The 16,330-nt window shown below is 52.6% G+C and overlaps 3 non-coding genes and 1 pseudogene across 3 annotated transcripts; 2 read left to right on the plus strand and 2 right to left on the minus strand.

The window, feature by feature from the left end:
- The window catches only part of LOC120375436, a 648,226-nt pseudogene that overhangs the window by 510,168 nt on the left and 121,728 nt on the right, over positions 1-16,330 (minus strand).
- Positions 5,315-5,478, plus strand: LOC120376284. Its single transcript, XR_005587182.1, has one exon. It is a non-coding gene; the product is annotated as a U1 spliceosomal RNA (small nuclear RNA).
- LOC120376060 lies at positions 7,404-7,519 on the minus strand. Its single transcript, XR_005586983.1, has one exon. It is a non-coding gene; the product is annotated as a U5 spliceosomal RNA (small nuclear RNA).
- LOC120376155 lies at positions 11,200-11,363 on the plus strand. Its single transcript, XR_005587063.1, has one exon. It is a non-coding gene; the product is annotated as a U1 spliceosomal RNA (small nuclear RNA).

Genomic DNA, 16,330 nt, shown 5'->3' on the forward strand with positions numbered 1-16,330 from the left:
TGGGGGAGAGGAGCCAATCAAAGGGAAGCTCTGGCTGGCTCACAGGCAGGAGTCCCACCCCCACCCTGCTCAGAGCAGCCAGGAAACACCAGGGTGAGGGGACGAAGCGAGAGCCCCTTGTCTCTCTCAGCAGATCCATCACCCCGCAACTAGCCACAGACGGACACAGGAGATGGAGCCCCTAGCAGGGCGCAGGGAGAGCTCGCTGGCAGGGAGCCCAACGCTGTTCTCATTGTGAAGAGCAGGACAGGACCAGACTTAGTGGGGGGCAGACGACATGACGGTCCAGGGGGGCCTTGCTGAGGGGTGTCCTGTCTCTCCTCCCCCCACTTCTCTTCAGCTGTCTGCCCCTGCAGCTCTTCCTGCAGCCCTGCCCCCACCCCACTTGGAGCTGCCCCGGCCAAGCTGCTCCCAGGAGCCTCCTGTGCCGTGCGGCGGGGGGGGAGGGGGTTTGCTGATGTCAGGGTGGCCCCACCCTCCTGCCTCTGTGCCCAGTCTCTGCTGAGCTGAGGTGGGGGGGACAAGATTCTGTGCTGCCGCCTCTGGGTCAGGAGTGGGAGCTGCTGGCCCCTGCTGCTGTGTGAACGAGCCTTCGGACTAGTGAGTGCCACTGTGCTGGGAGTGACAGCGGGTGTGACTCACCCCCCACCCCCCCCACACTCACCCCACAATAGACACTTCAATTACTGTTATTCCTTCTTTTTACTTCCTGTCAAAATGCGCAAAGTGCACATAGTCTCTGTAATTTTATTCTTTCACATTCGGTCAGGATGACAGTGCTGGTATTTTAGCTTTCTAACTGGTCTGTGCATTTCAAAATTTTATTTCCGTCTTATGCTTAAATTCAATTCTTTGAGTAATGAGTTCTAAAATGCCTCACCTGTCCTGGCTGGAGTAATTATCATTATTACTGTTATTACCGTATTGTGCTTTGTCATTCATTATTTAAAATGGTACAGTCAAATAACAGACTCTACATTTTGCATGTACTTACCTTAGCTGGGCTCATTTAAAAAAAAATTAGCTAAACTCAAAACTTTAGACACTGTGCAGATGAAGATCACTTATCTTCAGATTGTATTTTTAAATCTGTCTGTAAAGTAACTTAAAATGTCTATGAAAATAAATACAGTTCCAAGTATGATACTAATAACAATGATGGAGTGAAATGTTAGTGAGTCACCTACATGGTAGTGACCAGTTAACACAAATGCCAAAATAACTAGAGAAACAAATTCCCATTCGTAAAAAAGAAAACTTTAATCCCTATGTAAACTAAGTAAATATGTTTTCAGTGGAATGAAAAACAATTGACTAAAATAGAGGAGATAATGGCAGTAACATGGAGCGTGTCTGTTAGAGAAAGTAAGCAGATTTTATTTATTTTTATTTATCTCTACTAAAGATGGGGTAAAAAGTATCAACCTTGTGTTTCTGATACCTGCATTAAAGCTCCAGAACTGATACCTCAAGGCTTGGGATAGGGAATATCTTGCTGTATTGTCTCCTGATTGTTCTAAATTTACTTTGAAATTTAATATGTGGCTGTATTAAGATTATGGGAAAAGAGGTACCAAGTGGTAACAGGGTGAACAATTAGCAGGAAGATTAATTTTAAATAAAAAATTTTTTGTAAAGGCACCTCTGTTTCCAAATGTGCCTTAACCACAGGATACAGGTTGTGTGTCAATGCTAATGAGGTATAATTAGAATCTCATTATAAAAAGGGGGTGCCCAGAGCAGGAAAATTGAGCTCCCTGTGGGAAATTCCAGCAGGAACCATCCCTCTACTGATGATCAATCCATGAGAGACACCTCAGACCCTAATACTATTGAACAGGATGTGAGTAGAACTAGAGTTGTAACTTTTGCACAGGTCTTCATACAATGTCTATATGCCTTGGGTCGTCGTAACCTTAACTGTAACTTCAATAAAACTTGTAAAACCGACTAGACCTTGTACCTGTGAATGTCTGTGTGGTCACTACCCTTGGTCTTTGTGTGTTCCTAGAGACTGTGCATTTGAAGCAAGTAGCAGAGGCGACTTTCACTCTGTTAAGCTTGAAACTGTCGCCACCAGAGCCGACCCCGCGGCGGTGTAATGCCACATTACAAACTGCACTTTAAATAAAAGGCTGCACAATACACCACACACCAGGCCACCCTCACTTCTGCGCTGCTGCTGCTGGCGGTGGCATGGCCTTCAGAGCTGGGCGCTCGGCCAGCACCTGCCGCTATCAGGCCGCCCTGCCAGTGCTGAATTTGTGCCATGGCTGAGCTCTGGCACCTCTTTCAATACAAACTAAGCACTAGAGGGAGGCACCGGGGCCTGGACGTGATGGTGGGGAGCCCGTGAGGGCCAGGGGTGATGGGGGGCACCAAAATACAAGTTCACCCAGGGTGCCATTTTCTCTAAGGCCAGCCCTGGAGCTGGGTATGGGGGAGGGGCATATCCCCTCAGGCCGTGGTTCTCAAGCAGGGGTCCCTGGACCTCTGGGGGGCTGCGAGCTGGTTTCAGGGGCTCCTCCAAGCAGGGCCAGTGTTAGACTCGCTTGGGCCCAGGGCAGAAAGCCCAAACCTCTCTGCCTGGGGCCATGAGCCCTGCCACCAGGGGCTGAAGCCAAAGCTGGAGCAATTAGCTCTGTGGGGGTCCCTGTCACATGGGGCCCCAGGCAATACCCCTGTTTGCTACCCCCTAACACCAGCCCTGGCTTTTCTGTGCAGAAAACCAGGCACATGCAGGGCAGTGGGGGTTTTATAACATGTTGAGGGGCCTCAGAAAGAAAACAGTTGAGAACCCCTGACTAAGCCTCATTGGTGGGTGCCCCTCTACATCTCACAGCAGTGAGGCTCCAGCCCTGGGATTCTGCTCCCTTTACCTAGCCCCACCTAGGTGTGTTCTTTGCACTTCCACAAATCAGAGCATTTCCACCTTCTAACCTCATGGGTCTGTTCCTAGAATGGAAGCCACATATTACCGAGATCCCAACAGGTTTGCTACACCCTGGCTTCCTCCCATTCTCCACCCTGTGAATTTCCTGCCCCGCTCCAACCTCCAAACCAGACTGCCCAAGCCTCCCAGCTCCTGTGTATCTGCTGTCACTCTCCCTCCAGCAGGAACCCACCAATAACCCCCAATAATCCCTACCTGAACGGGCTCCTCTGCAGCCATTTCCCTTCCCTGTCCCATAGGAGGATGGGATGAACCGGAGCGAGACGTGGGCGTCATTCTGCAGCCTGGCAGGGTGAGAAGGGCAGTTGTGGAGGTTTCAGAACAGGCTTTAGTTCATTTCACATCACAATTCCCCCAGGCCCTTTCCCTGCAGACAGACATCCTAGACTCTGCCATGCTGGAAAATGCTCGATCTCTTTATTACAGTGTAGACCTGACCCCTCCTGCCAGGGGTAAATCCACAGACGTTTTTCAGCCTCTGCAGTAATAAAGTCTCTGAACAAAATGCTAGAAAGGAGCAGAACCAAAGGGGCTGGGCAGGCTCCAAAGGGGACACTGGTTCCTCCTTCCCCACCGGTGCCCCAGCCATGCCCTGTGGCTGGCAGAGAATGGCCACCCCATCTCCACCCCAGAGGGAGCTGTGTCTCAGGGCTCCCCCAAACAGCACCCAGGAACCCCCATCCCCTTTGGGGAATGACTCAGGGCAACAATTTCCCACCCAAACAAGGACGAATTGCTGCAGATGAAATGGGGGGAGGGAGGAAGCCGCCCCCCCCCAAATATGAGGAAAATTTAAATTGACATTTGAGACTTATGGAGAAAATTGGGGAAAATAAGAGACTAGAGAGTCAATAATTTTAGGAAAAACGAGGGATTCTCCTTCGGTTTGACGGTCCTGTGTGGTGAGGGGAGAGAAAAGGGGGAGAACTAGAGAGACTTGTTACCAGTGCTGGGGAGGGAAGTGGCACAGACAGGAGAAGGAGGCAGGTATCTCCCCCCACCCCCGACTCACACACACTCTCCCCCTGGACTTTCCCAGCTGCACAGAGACCGTTCAACCCCCACCTGCCCCACTGCCCTTCCCCCGCCTGCAGCTCCGGCTTCTGCCCGCCCCCCCCCCCCAGCCACACAACGGGGCACCCCCGGGCCCCCGGCTCTGGCCCCACCAGGATCCCCGCGGGGCCGGGGGCAGGTGCTACTGCAGCTGAGAACAGCGGCTCCGCTCCGGCTCCGGCGGCTCCAGCGCTGCTGGCAGCACGTGGCCACCAGGGAGCAGCTGCTGAACCCGGGCTCTCGCGTCACAATGTGCCAGAGCCCCGCCCCCCGGAGCGGCCCCGCCCCCGGGCTGTGACCGAGCCCCGCCCCGAGGAGCTGCCCCGCCCGCTGGCTGTGTCAGAGCCCCGCCCCCAGGAGCTGCCCCGCCCCCAGGCTGTGCCAGAGCCCCGCCCCCAGGAGCTGCCCCGCCCCCCGGCGGTGTCAGAGCCCCCCCCCCAGGAGCTGCCCCCCCCCCCGGCGGGGCCAGAGCCCCGCCCCCAGGAGCTGCCCCCGGTCTGTGCCAGAGCCCCGCCCCCCGGAGCTGCCCCGCCCCCGGGCTGTGTCAGAGCCCCGCCCCCAGGAGATGCCCAATGTCCCATCTCTGGGCTTTGTTCTCCTGCCTCCTTGTTCCCAGCACCCACCGCTCCCAGCTGCTCCCTTCCTATGTCTGCAAACACCACCCCCCCGGGGGTGGGCTGCAGCGCTCGCTGGGGCTGTCTCCAGTGGCTGAAGTTGCCTCCATCTCTGCTTTACCTGGGGGGGGGGGAGACAAAGAGAGGAGATGGTCCCAGGGTGTGAAAGGAAAATTAGGGGGCTGGGAAAGAAGGACTGTTTGGAAAGGTGGGTTTTTTGCGAGGGCAGGGGAGGTCATTCCTGTATTGGACCAACTGCCGGTGGGGGGAGAGGGAGAGAGAGAAGCGACACGCAAGCTGCGCTCTTTCCCCAGCAGCAGGTGGGCCACGTGGTCTCTCTGCTGCCCTGGCTGCGCGGGACGGGACCCGGCTACCACTACAGGGCAGGCAAGAGCGGCGGCCCGGGCGGGCAGGGGGAGGGGCCCGAGCGGAGGGGCGGAGCCGCGTGAGCAGGTATGCAGATCTGTGTGCGAGCAGAGCATCGTGGGAGCGGACGCAGGCTGCCAGGCAGGGCCCGACTTTGGCACCGGGAGCTCGGCGTGGGGAAGGGAGGGGCTCCGGGGGACGTGTCCGGGCAGCTGTCGGCAGTGGGGGCCGGTGTGGGCGAGGCCGGCGGTGGGGGCGCGGCGGTCCGCCCCGTGTGTTATAAGTGCGGGGCGAGCGAGGGCGGGCGGCGGCCGGGCAGCAGGAACTCATACTTACCTAGCAAGAGAGATACCATGATCACGAAAGTGGTTTTCCTAGGGTGAGGCTCATCCGTTGCACTGCGGGTGTGCTGACCCTTGTGATTTCCCCAAATGCGGGAAACTTGACGGCATAATTTGTGGTAGTGGGGGACTGCGTTCGCGCTCTCCCCTGGTGATTGGTTTGAACAACAGACAACCGATAGTGGGCTGTTTAGGCTTAGTGCACTGCAAAGCAGATACTCAGGAAAACAGCTGTTATTCTGGGTCTTTGGGAGTGCTCTTTTCCACAGGCCCTGTACTTCTAGGTATCTTTGTCACACGTTCCTCCTTGTAAGCAAAGCTCAGCTCTGAAACTTTACTTGGGTCTCTCTGTGTTCTTGGCTTTCCCTAGTCTTTTGCAGCTGATCTGCTCTCTAGTCTGCTTTTGGGGGGCTTGGACCGGTGCCTTCCTTGGCTCTAAGGGGAGCTGCCTGCCCGCCTGCCTGCTCTGCTTCTTTCCCTGCTTGTAGCTTCTTGCCTGGCCCTTCTTCTCGGGCTCTTCCTCTTTTGACGGGAGGACGGCCTGTCCAAAACGCCTGTCCCACCCGGTCTCCTCGTCCAACAGGCAGCCTCGCCCCCTGCCCTGGGGCCGCTTTGGCTTTCGCTGTCTGTTCCTGTCTCTTGGTGGCCACCCTGTCTGTGCTACGGAGACTAGGCTGTCACAACCCCATGCTGGAGGAGGGCTTTCCGTCGCTTGAGGCCCACCCACCGCCTCCCCGAATGCCCTTTAGCTACGCTGCGGGTTAGGGCGGCGTGGCCCTGTCGCCCAGGAGCGGGTTTTCCCTTTTGCACACCTCTGACGGACGGAGCTGTTTTGACTTAACTGTTCAGCACGCACCGACCCTCGGGCCTGGGCTGCACGGGGAACGTAAATCGGCGCGGCTACATCAGTCCGCGCCTTGGTCGGAAGAATTCTTCCGTCGACCTAGCTCCGCCTTCGGGAGGTGGATGGCCGGCACCAACGAGGAAAACCCTCTCCAGGACCCTTCTCCGGGAACAGTGCCCTTCCGTTTGGGGAGATTATGCTGCTTTAAAAAAGAGAAATTGTTTAACTGCCTTTCTCTGAGGCAAGGTTGACTTTGTATTGCTTCCCTCGTGGCTCCTTATAGCAGTTGTGTTCTGAAATCTTTAGGGTTTGACTTCATTTATGATGAAATCTTGCTGTAACTTTATTCTAATTTTCAATGAGTAACTAGACCTGAGCTGTTTGGCGTGTTAGTGGAGGATTGTTTAAAAACCTGGGATTCCACTTTCGGTTACCTTTCCATTACATTTCCTCTGAAAGCCCACCGAAAGCCTCCACTTCCCACATAACTCTCTCAAACCTGCAGTCATCAGGCATACAGAAGATGCTTACAGTTTCACTCCATACGAGTCCAGTTCCTTGCTGTTTCCTGTCTAACCACTGCACACATATGGTATCCCCTCCCTACCCGGAGCTGCTTCCTGGCTTTTCCGCTCAGGGCAGGAAAACGAGAATGGAGAGGTAAGCTGTGCAGGGAACTCTTCCTCAGCTCGCACTCCACCCCCAAGGGCCTTTCGAGGTCTTCTACGGACTTCAGGTTTCATTTGATTTCCAAGGTTTATGGGCTCATTAATTAGCCATCTCTCCTAATGCAGGGATTCTACGGGTCAGACCAAAGATCGATGGCCCAAAAGAGCTAAGAAACAGAAATAAAGGTGAGAGCTAGGCGTTACATTCAGAAGAGAATCCAGAATCTGACTGTGCCCTGGCATGTTCAACGCTGCCCAAAAGAAGGAGCTAGTCAGGTAGCACCCAAATCTGGTGGCTAGTCGGTCTGCTGGGAAATAAGGAAAAGGAAAAGAATTAAAGGAGTCAGGTAATAACAAGGAAATGAAAAGGTTTGTCCAACAGGTTCTGTCTGATTGACCGTCTTCCTAGCTACCTGTCCAAGTTAAAGACCTAGCCCAGTATCCTGTCTGCTGACAGTGGCCAATGCCAGGTGCCCCCACTATACTTTTTTCATACTATAGAAAAGTTTCAGCCAGTGACACCAGCTCAGGGAGCACCCTTCTGTTTTTCTCACAGCAGGCAACAGCCTTGCCAAAGCAAAGCCTTAAAAAATTAGCTACAAACTCATCAACATTCCTCTCCACGGAAATCTTTAGTAAAAGGTGAAAGATTTATACGAACTGAAGAGAAAGCAGAGAATGTAGAACTTGTGGCAGAGGCGCTGCCGGGGCAACCGCCTACGCTCCCAAAAGTCAGGGTGACTACTCTCCCAGCCCGCTACACCGCTAGCTTTCAGAGGAAATGGAATTGAACCGATTGGCAGCCCGAGTTGGATCATCGAAACCGGGGACACAGGGAGCAAAACCAGCCCCTCGACCAGGGACTCGCTTCGCTGCACGCAATGCACTGTGGCTATGCAAATAAGATGCTCCGGCTGTCTCCGGCGCTCAAAGGAGTCTTTTCTCCGGGCTGCCTCTGCTCCTTCCCCGGCTGGGTGGAGATTGGGATGGGGCAGCTGCTCTCCTGAGACAGTCCCGCTGATGCTCAGGCGCATGGAGGACGGAGCCCGGACGAGAAGCCAGAGGGCACTTGGCCCACAGCTAAAACCTGGAGCAAACGCACACACTTTGCAAAGTAACAGGAGCCGGGATCTCGCACATGAGATTCTATCTGCCGGCCGGGGTGCGACCCCGCGTTGTACCTGCCGCTTGGTCTGCCTCTGCTGCAAAGTAGCTCGCCTCGCTCAGATCCTTGGGGTTCGCTGAGCTGCAGCTCACCTTGATACACGGGAACAGCTTCAAATCATGGAATATCAGGGTTGGAAGGGACCTCAGGAGGTCATCTAGTCCAACCCAATCCCCAACTAAATCATCCCAGCCAGGGCTTTGTCAAGGCTGACCTTAAAAACCTCTCAGGAAGGAGATTCCACCACCTCCCTAGGGAACCCATTCCAGTGCTTCACCACCCTCCTAGTGAAAAAGGGTTTTCCTAAGATCCAACCTAAACCTTCCCCACCGCAACTTGGGACCATTGCTCCTCGTTCTGTCATCTGGTGCCACTGAGAACAGTCTAGATCCATCCTCTTTGGAACCCCCTTTCAGGTAGTTGAAAGCAGCGATCAACTCCCCCCTCATTCTTCTCTTCTGCAGACTAAACAATCGCAGTTCCCTCAGCCTCTCCTCATAAATCATGTCTTCCAGCCCCCTAATCACTTTTGTTGCCCTATGCTGGACTCTTTTCAGTTTTTCCACATCCTTCTTGCAGTGTGGGGCCCAAAACCGGACACGGTACTCCAGATGAGGCCTCATCAACGTCGAAGAGAAGGGAACGACCACATCCCTCGATCTGCTGGCAATGCCCCTATGTATACAGTCCAAAATGCCGTTAGCCTTCTTGGCAACAAGGGCACGCTGTCGACTCATATCCAGCTTCTTCCACTGTAACCTCTAGGTCCTTTTCTGCAGAACTGCTGCCTAGCCATTCGGTCCCTAGTCTGGAGCAGTGCACGGGATTCTTCCGTCCTAAGTGCAGGACTGGGCACTTGTCCTTGTTGAACCTCATCAGGTTTCTTTCAGCCCAATCCTCCAATTTGTCTAGGTCCCTCTGTAGCCTATCCGTACCCTCCAGCGTATCGACCGCTCCTCCCAGTTTAGCGTCATCTGCAAACTTGCTGAGAGTGCAGTCCACGCCATCCTCCAGATCCTTAACGAAGATATTGTACACAACCGGCCCCAGGACCGAGCCTTGGGGCACGCCGCTTGAGACCGGCTGCCAATTAGACGTGGAGCCATTGATCACTACCCGTTGAGCCCGAGGACCTAGCCAGCTTATAGTCCACCTTATAGTCCATTCATCCAGCCCAAACTTCTTGAACTTGCCGACAAGAATACTGTGGAGACCGTATCAAAAACTTTGCTAAAGTCAAGGAAGAACACATCCATTGCTTTTCCCTCATCCACAGACCCAGTTCTCTCCTCACAGAAGGCAATTAGGTTAGTCAGGCGTGACTTGCCCTTGCTGAATCCATGCTGACCGCTCCTGATCACTTGCCTCTCCTCTAAGTGCTTCAGAATTGATTCCTTGAGGACCTGCTCCATGATTTTTCAAGGGAGTGAGGTGAGGCTGACTGGCCTGTAGTTCCCGGATCCTCCTTCTTTCTTCCCTCTTTTAAAGATGGGCACTACATTAGCCTTTTCCCAGTCATTTGGGACCTCCCCCAATGGCCATGAATTTTCAAAGATAATGACCAGTGGCTCTGCAATCACACCCGCCAACTCCTTTAGCACCCTCGGATGCAGCGCATCCGGCCCCATGGATTTGTGCTCATCCAGCTTTTCTAAATAGTCCCGAAGCACTTCTTTCTCCACAGAGGGCTGGTCACCTCCTCTCCATGCTGTGCTGCCCAGAGCAGCAGTCTGGGAGCTGATTTTGTTCGTGAAGACAAAATCACGAAGGGAGGGTGGGGAAGCATTGAGTACATTAGCTTTTTCCACATCCTCTGTCACTAGGTCGCCTCCTCATTCTGTAAGGGGCCCACACTTTCCTTGACTTTCTTCTTGTTGCTAACCTCCCTGAAGAAACCCTTCTTGTTGTTACTCTTAACATCTCTTGCTAGCTGCAACTCCAAGCGTGAGTTGCCCTTCCTGATTTCACTCCTGCGTGCCTGAGCAATATTTTTATACTCCTCCCTGGTCATTTGTCCAATCTTCCACTTCTTCAAACGGCGCTGCCTGCCAGTGCACTCAGCCTCACTTGGCAGGTAACAAAAGGGATCGAGTGGCCGTCCAGTTTCTGGAGAGTGGCTGACAACACCCGACCTTCTGCCCTGAGGAGAAACTGACGTGAGACAAGGCAGGGGAGGTCACTCTTGTATTGGACCAACTTCCGGTGGGGAGAGAGCGAGAGAGAAGCGAAATGCAAGCTGCACTCTTTCCCCAGCAGCAGGTGGGCCACGTCGTCTCTCTGATGGCCTGGCTTCCCGGGACGGGACCCGCTACAACTTAGATAATTTTTTACCTCAAGGTTCCCAAGACACAGACAAGGTTTTCATCTCGAGGCCAAAAGACCAAAAACATCAAGACACTTGATCACGGCCAAGCACTTGGATAGGCCAAGATTTAAAAGTTTATTAGAAAATATTTGAAAATGAACGATACAGAGAGTTGAAATGTCAGATATTGGTCATCGGGGGTGACATACAGAGTATAGGGCAATTTTAGTTTTAAATGTTTATTAGAAAATGTTTAAGAATAGATAATACAGAGAGTTTGTAACATCAGTTACTGGTCATCAGGGGTGACATACAGAGTATAGGGGGATGCTAGTACTTTGGTATTGGACAGCACATAACTTATACAGTGTGCAATGTCCCCAATGTGGGGTATACTGTGGGTGAGTTCAAGATACAGTCAGCAAGCAGTGAGGGTACATCACGCATACAACAGTTAAAGACAGTCGTAGGTATAAATAAGCAAGCCAGGTAATGGGGCTAGAATGACCCTCACATGGCAAAGTTAAGGTCTGTCGCACTCGATCTGAGCACTACACCCCATCTGAGCTCAAAGAGCTGAGCACGCAAGAGCGGCGGCCCGGGCGGGCAGGGGGAGGGGCCCGAGCGGAGGGGCGGAGCCGCGTGAGCAGGTATGCAGATCTGTGTGCGAGCAGAGCATCGTGGGAGCGGACGCAGGCTGCCAGGCAGGGCCCGACTTTGGCACCGGGAGCTCGGCGTGGGGAAGGGACGGTCTCCGGGGGCCACATCGGGGCAGCTGTCGGCAGTGGGGGCCGGTGTGGGCGAGGCCGGCGGTGGGGGCGCGGCGGTCCGCCCGTGTTTTATAAGTGCGGGTCGAGCGAGGGCGGGCGGCGGCCGGGCAGCAGGAACTCATACTTACCTGGCAGGGGAGATACCATGATCACAAAGGTGGTTTTCCCAGGGTGAGGCTCATCCATTGCACTGTGGGTGTGCTGACCCCTGTGATTTCCCCAAATGCGGGAAACTCGACTGCATAATTTGTGGTAGTGGGGGACTGCGTTCGCGCTCTCCCCTGGTGATTGGTTTGAACAACAGACAACCGATAGTGGGCTGTTTAGGCTTAGTGCACTGCAAAGCAGATTTTCAGGAAAACAGCTGTTATTCTGGGCCTTTGGGAGTGCTCTTTTCCACAGGCCCTGTACTTCTAGGTATCTTTGTCACACGTTCCTCCTTGTAAGCAAAGCTCAGCTCTGAAACTTTACTTGGGTCTCTCTGTGTTCTTGGCTTTCCCTAGTCTTTTGCAGCTGATCTGCTCTCTAGTCTGCTTTTGGGGGGCTTGGACCGGTGCCTTCCTTGGCTCTAAGGGGAGCTGCCTGCCTGCCTGCCTGCTCTGCTTCTTTCCCTGCTTGTAGCTTCTTGCCTGGCCCTTCTTCTCAGGCTCTTCCTCTTTGACGGGAGGACGGCCTGTCCAAAACGCCTGTCCCACCCGGTCTCCTCGTCCAACAGGCAGCCTCGCCCCCTGCCCTGGGGCCGCTTTGGCTTTCGCTGTCTGTTCCTGTCTCTTGGTGGCCACCCTGTCTGTGCTACGGAGACTAGGTTGTCACAATCCCATGCTGGAGGAGGGCTTTCCGTTGCTTGAGGCCCACCCACCGCCTCTCCAAATGCCCTTAGCTACGCTCGGGGTTAGGGTAGGCATGGCCGTGTCGCCCAGCAGCGGTTTTCCTTTGCACACCTCTGACGGACGGAGCTGTTTTGACTTAACTGTTCAGCACGCACCGACCCTCGGGCCTGGGCTGCACGGGGAACGTAAATCGGCGCGGCTACATCAGTCCGCGCCTTGGTCGGAAGAATTCTTCCGTCGACCTAGCTCCCGCCTTTCGGGGAGGTGGATGGCCGGCACCAACGAGGAAAACCCTCTCCAGGACCCTTCTCCGGGAACAGTGCCCTTCCGTTTGGGGAGATTATGCTGCTTTAAAAAAGAGAAATTGTTTAACTGCCTTTCTCTGAGACAAGGTTGACTTTGTATTGCTTCCCTCGTGGCTCCTTGTAGCAGTTGTGTTCTGAAATCTTTAGGGTTTGACTTCATTTATGATGAAATCTTGCTGTAACTTTATTCTAATTTTCAATGAGTAACTAGACCTGAGCTGTTTGGTGTGTTAGTGGAGGATTGTTTAAAACCTGGGATTCCACTTTCGCCTTTCCATTACATTTCCTCTGAAAGCCCACCGAAAGCCTCCACTTCCCACATAACTCTCTCAAACCTGCAGTCATCAGGCATACAGAAGATGCTTACTCTTTCACTCCATACGAGTCCAGTTCCTTGCTGTTTCCTGTCTAACCACTGCACACATATGGTATCCCCTCCCTACCCGGAGCTGCTTCCTGGCTTTTGTGCTCAGGACAGGAAAACGAGAATGGAGAGGTAAGCTGTGCAGGGAACTCTTCCTCAGCTCGCACTCCACCCCCCAAGGGCCTTTCGAGGTCTTCTACGGACTTCAGGTTTCATTTGATTTCCAAGGTTTATGGGCTCATTAATTAGCCATCTCTCCTAATGCAGGGATCCCACGGGTCAGACCAAAGATGGATGGCCCAAAAGAGCTAAGAAACAGAAATAAAGGTGAGCGCTAGGCATTACATTCAGATGAGCATCCAGAATCTGACTGTGCCCTGGCATGTTCAACGCTGCCCAAAAGAAGGAGCTCGTCAGGTCCCTCTGCTAGCACCCAAATCTGGTGGCTAGTCGGTCTGCTGGGAAATAAGGAAAAGGAAATGAATAAAGGAGTCAGGCAATAACAAGGAAATGAAAAGGTTTGTCGAACGGGTTCTGTCTGATTGACCATCTTCCCAGCTACCCGTCCAAGTTAAAGACCTAGCCCAGTATCCTGTCTGCTGACAGCGGCCAATGCCAGGTGCCCCAGAGGGAATGAACAGAACAGGGAATCATCAAGTGCTCCATCCCCTGTCGCCCATGCCCAGCTCCTGGCAAACCGGGATACCTAGCTAGGGATACCATTGGCGAAGCGCCATAGATGGACCTATCCTCCATGAATTTATCTAGTGCTTTTTTGAACCCTGTTACAGTCTTGGCCTTCGCGACATCATCTGGCAAAGAGTTCCACAGGTTGACTGTGTGGTGCGTGAAGAAAGACTTCCTTTGTTTGTTATAAAGCTGCTGCCTATTAATTTCATTTGGTGACCCCTAGTTCGTGTGTTATGAGGAGGAGTAAATAACTCTTCCTTATTTACTTGCTCCACGCCGGTCATGGTTTTATAGACCTCCTCGTATCCCCTTTAGTCGTCTCTTTTCCAAGATGCAAAGTCCCAATCTTATGAATCTCTTCTTAGACGGAAGCTGGTCCATATCCCTCATCATGTTTGTTGTCTGTTTCTGACTCTTTCCCATTCCCATATATCGTTTTTGAGGTTGGGGCAACCGCATCAGCACACAGTATTCAAGATGTGGGCGTACCATGGATTGATATTGAGGCGATATGATAGTTTCTGTCTTATTACCTGTCCCTTTCTTAATGATTCCCAAAGCTCCGCTGCACATTCAGTGGATTTTTTTCAGAGAACTATCCACAATGACTCCCAGATCTCTTTCTCGAGTGGTAACAGCTAATTTAGACCCCATCGTTTTATAGGGATAGTTGGGATTATGTTTGGCAATGTGCATTACTTTGCACTTATGAGCAATGATGTTCATCTTCCATTCGGTTGTCCCGTCACCCAGTTTTGTGAGATCTCTTTGTGGCTCTTGGCAGTCTGCCTGGGACTTAACTCTCTTGAGCAATTTTGTATCATCTGCAAATTTTGCCACCTCACTGTTTAGCCCTTTCCCCAGGTCATTTATGAATAAGTTGAACAGTACTGCTCCCAGTACAGACACCTGGGGATAAGAGAGGGCAGATCCTCTTCTGACACTGGCAGACCAAGTGCCAGCTCATGCCAAGGCCCCTAGGCCTTACTGAAAAGTGACAAACGCATGGCTGGAAACTAGTCTTGCTCACCTGTTTGTTAGTGTTGTTAAAACAGGCATTAGCTTTATAAAAAAACGTGTTTAGAGTTTATGACAAGCTTGTGAGTTGCTTCATGCATTATTCTCACTTATAATAGCCGTAGCCCATGTTGTAAGGTGATAGATTTATACGATCTGAAGAGAAACCAGAGTATATAAGCGTTGGCACTAAACCCCGCCACCAATCAGGAGAGAAGCATTACCAAGTGTGAAATGCCAGTTTACCAGAAGAGGTTTCATCTCCTTTCCAACAAGAGAAGGCCCTGACTGAGACCAGAACTGGGGTGGGCGGGGCACATGACTTTTGCAGGACATGCACCACCTTTGTAACTAACCTTTGCTATCTCACTTCGTATCACCACACACAGAGCACCTTTTTACCTCTAAGGACCAAAATACACTGTGAAAAAAATCTAACAGCATAAACTTATGATGAGGAACTGCAACACCAACAACAATTTTAAAAGATTTAAAACTGTCTCTGTTTTTCCACACCAGGACCAGCACATAAAAAGCCATCACTGCTGCCAACAAAAATCTATTTTCACCACCCACCATGTTTTGCTGTTAGGAACCCATACCCCATATTGGTGAGTACTTTCCAGACGAGGATGACGCTCTCAGGCCTCAAATGCCAGGTACAGTTACTCTGTCCTTGAGCCAAGATCAACAGGAAAATACACTGTATTACTCCTGCCCCAATAACAAAGAGACTGGGGATCCCACAGCAACTGAAATGGCCATTTGGACAAGCAATGCCATCATGCAATCCGGGGTGGGTGTAACCATGCAAATGACATCAGCCCCAAAAGGCCTTGACAACAGATCACCAACAGATGGCAGGGTAGACTTCATACTGACCCTGTTTCAACTAGATTGTGGTAATTAGTGTTTGTCAATAGTACAGACGCCATGGTGGACTCTAGGCTCTGCTTGAGGGATCCTGGCACAGGGGCTGGGGGAAGAAAGGATTGCAGATTCTGACCTGAGCTCTGGAGAGGAGGTAATAATGGAAGGGGGCATTATTGACTCCTTTTCTTCTCAGGGTTCCCTGGGTTGGAGTTCTACATTCCACAGGGCCAAAGGAGAGGGTGATGCCATGTTGTTAATGATAACCAGTGCTACAGGTGAGGTTTGAACTCACAATCTCAGCATAGCTCCTTTCAGTACTGCATGCTAACCAGCTGTGCCACTGTCACTCAGTGTTTTCTGAGACCCCCCTAGGCTGATAAAGCCAAGGAGTGACCCCAAAACATTCTCAGTGGGGTTGAGAGCAGGTAGCGACAAGTGTTGGTACTTGGTGGGGTGGATTCTTCTTAAGGGTTCCAGGCCCCATTTCACCCTTTTGTTCTTCCCTGTGTAATAACAGAGCTGGTTAAGACTCAATGGAGAGTCTTGCTACAGACCAACAGATCTGAAATCACTGATAACCAGCTCTAAGTACTAGTCCTGCTTTGGGACAGTGTCTCTCATGCAACAAACTGCCCAGTCTGCGCTAGCAGGGAGGCTCCCTCACTAACAGCTGAAATCAGGGAGAGCTGTGTGAAGCGCAGGGACCCAGGGGTGCCTGAACAGGGGGGAACAACACCCCAGGACTTTTAAAAATGGGAGGGCTCTGCCTTACCACTTTGTAATGACAGTACGGGCTATGGTGGGGGGGTGGGGAGGGAGACCTGTGTGCTGGTGGTGGGGTGTTGGGGGATGAAGCCGCAACGGCGGGGGGCCTTGGGGCGAGGGGGTGGGGTAGGGGCGTGGCCTCGAGTGGAAGGGGTGGGGCTACTGTTTGGGCTCTGGTGGCCGCTACTTTTAGGCAGGGCCACCCTGGGGGGGCAAGTGGGGCAATTTGCCCAAGGCCCCTGACTGCAGGGGCCCCACAAACTCTGGCCAAGAATCCCTTCCCTGGTAGCACTCCGGGTCTTCAGATGCACTTCTGTGGTGGGTCCTTCAGTGCTGCCAAAGACGCAGACCGAGTGAAGGACCTGCTGCTACTGAAGACTCAGACGCCGCCCAGTGAGTACAAGAGC

Source organism: Mauremys reevesii, linkage group 12 (genome assembly GCF_016161935.1).
Source record: "Mauremys reevesii isolate NIE-2019 linkage group 12, ASM1616193v1, whole genome shotgun sequence".
In the NCBI taxonomy this organism is placed as follows: domain Eukaryota; kingdom Metazoa; phylum Chordata; order Testudines; family Geoemydidae; genus Mauremys; species Mauremys reevesii.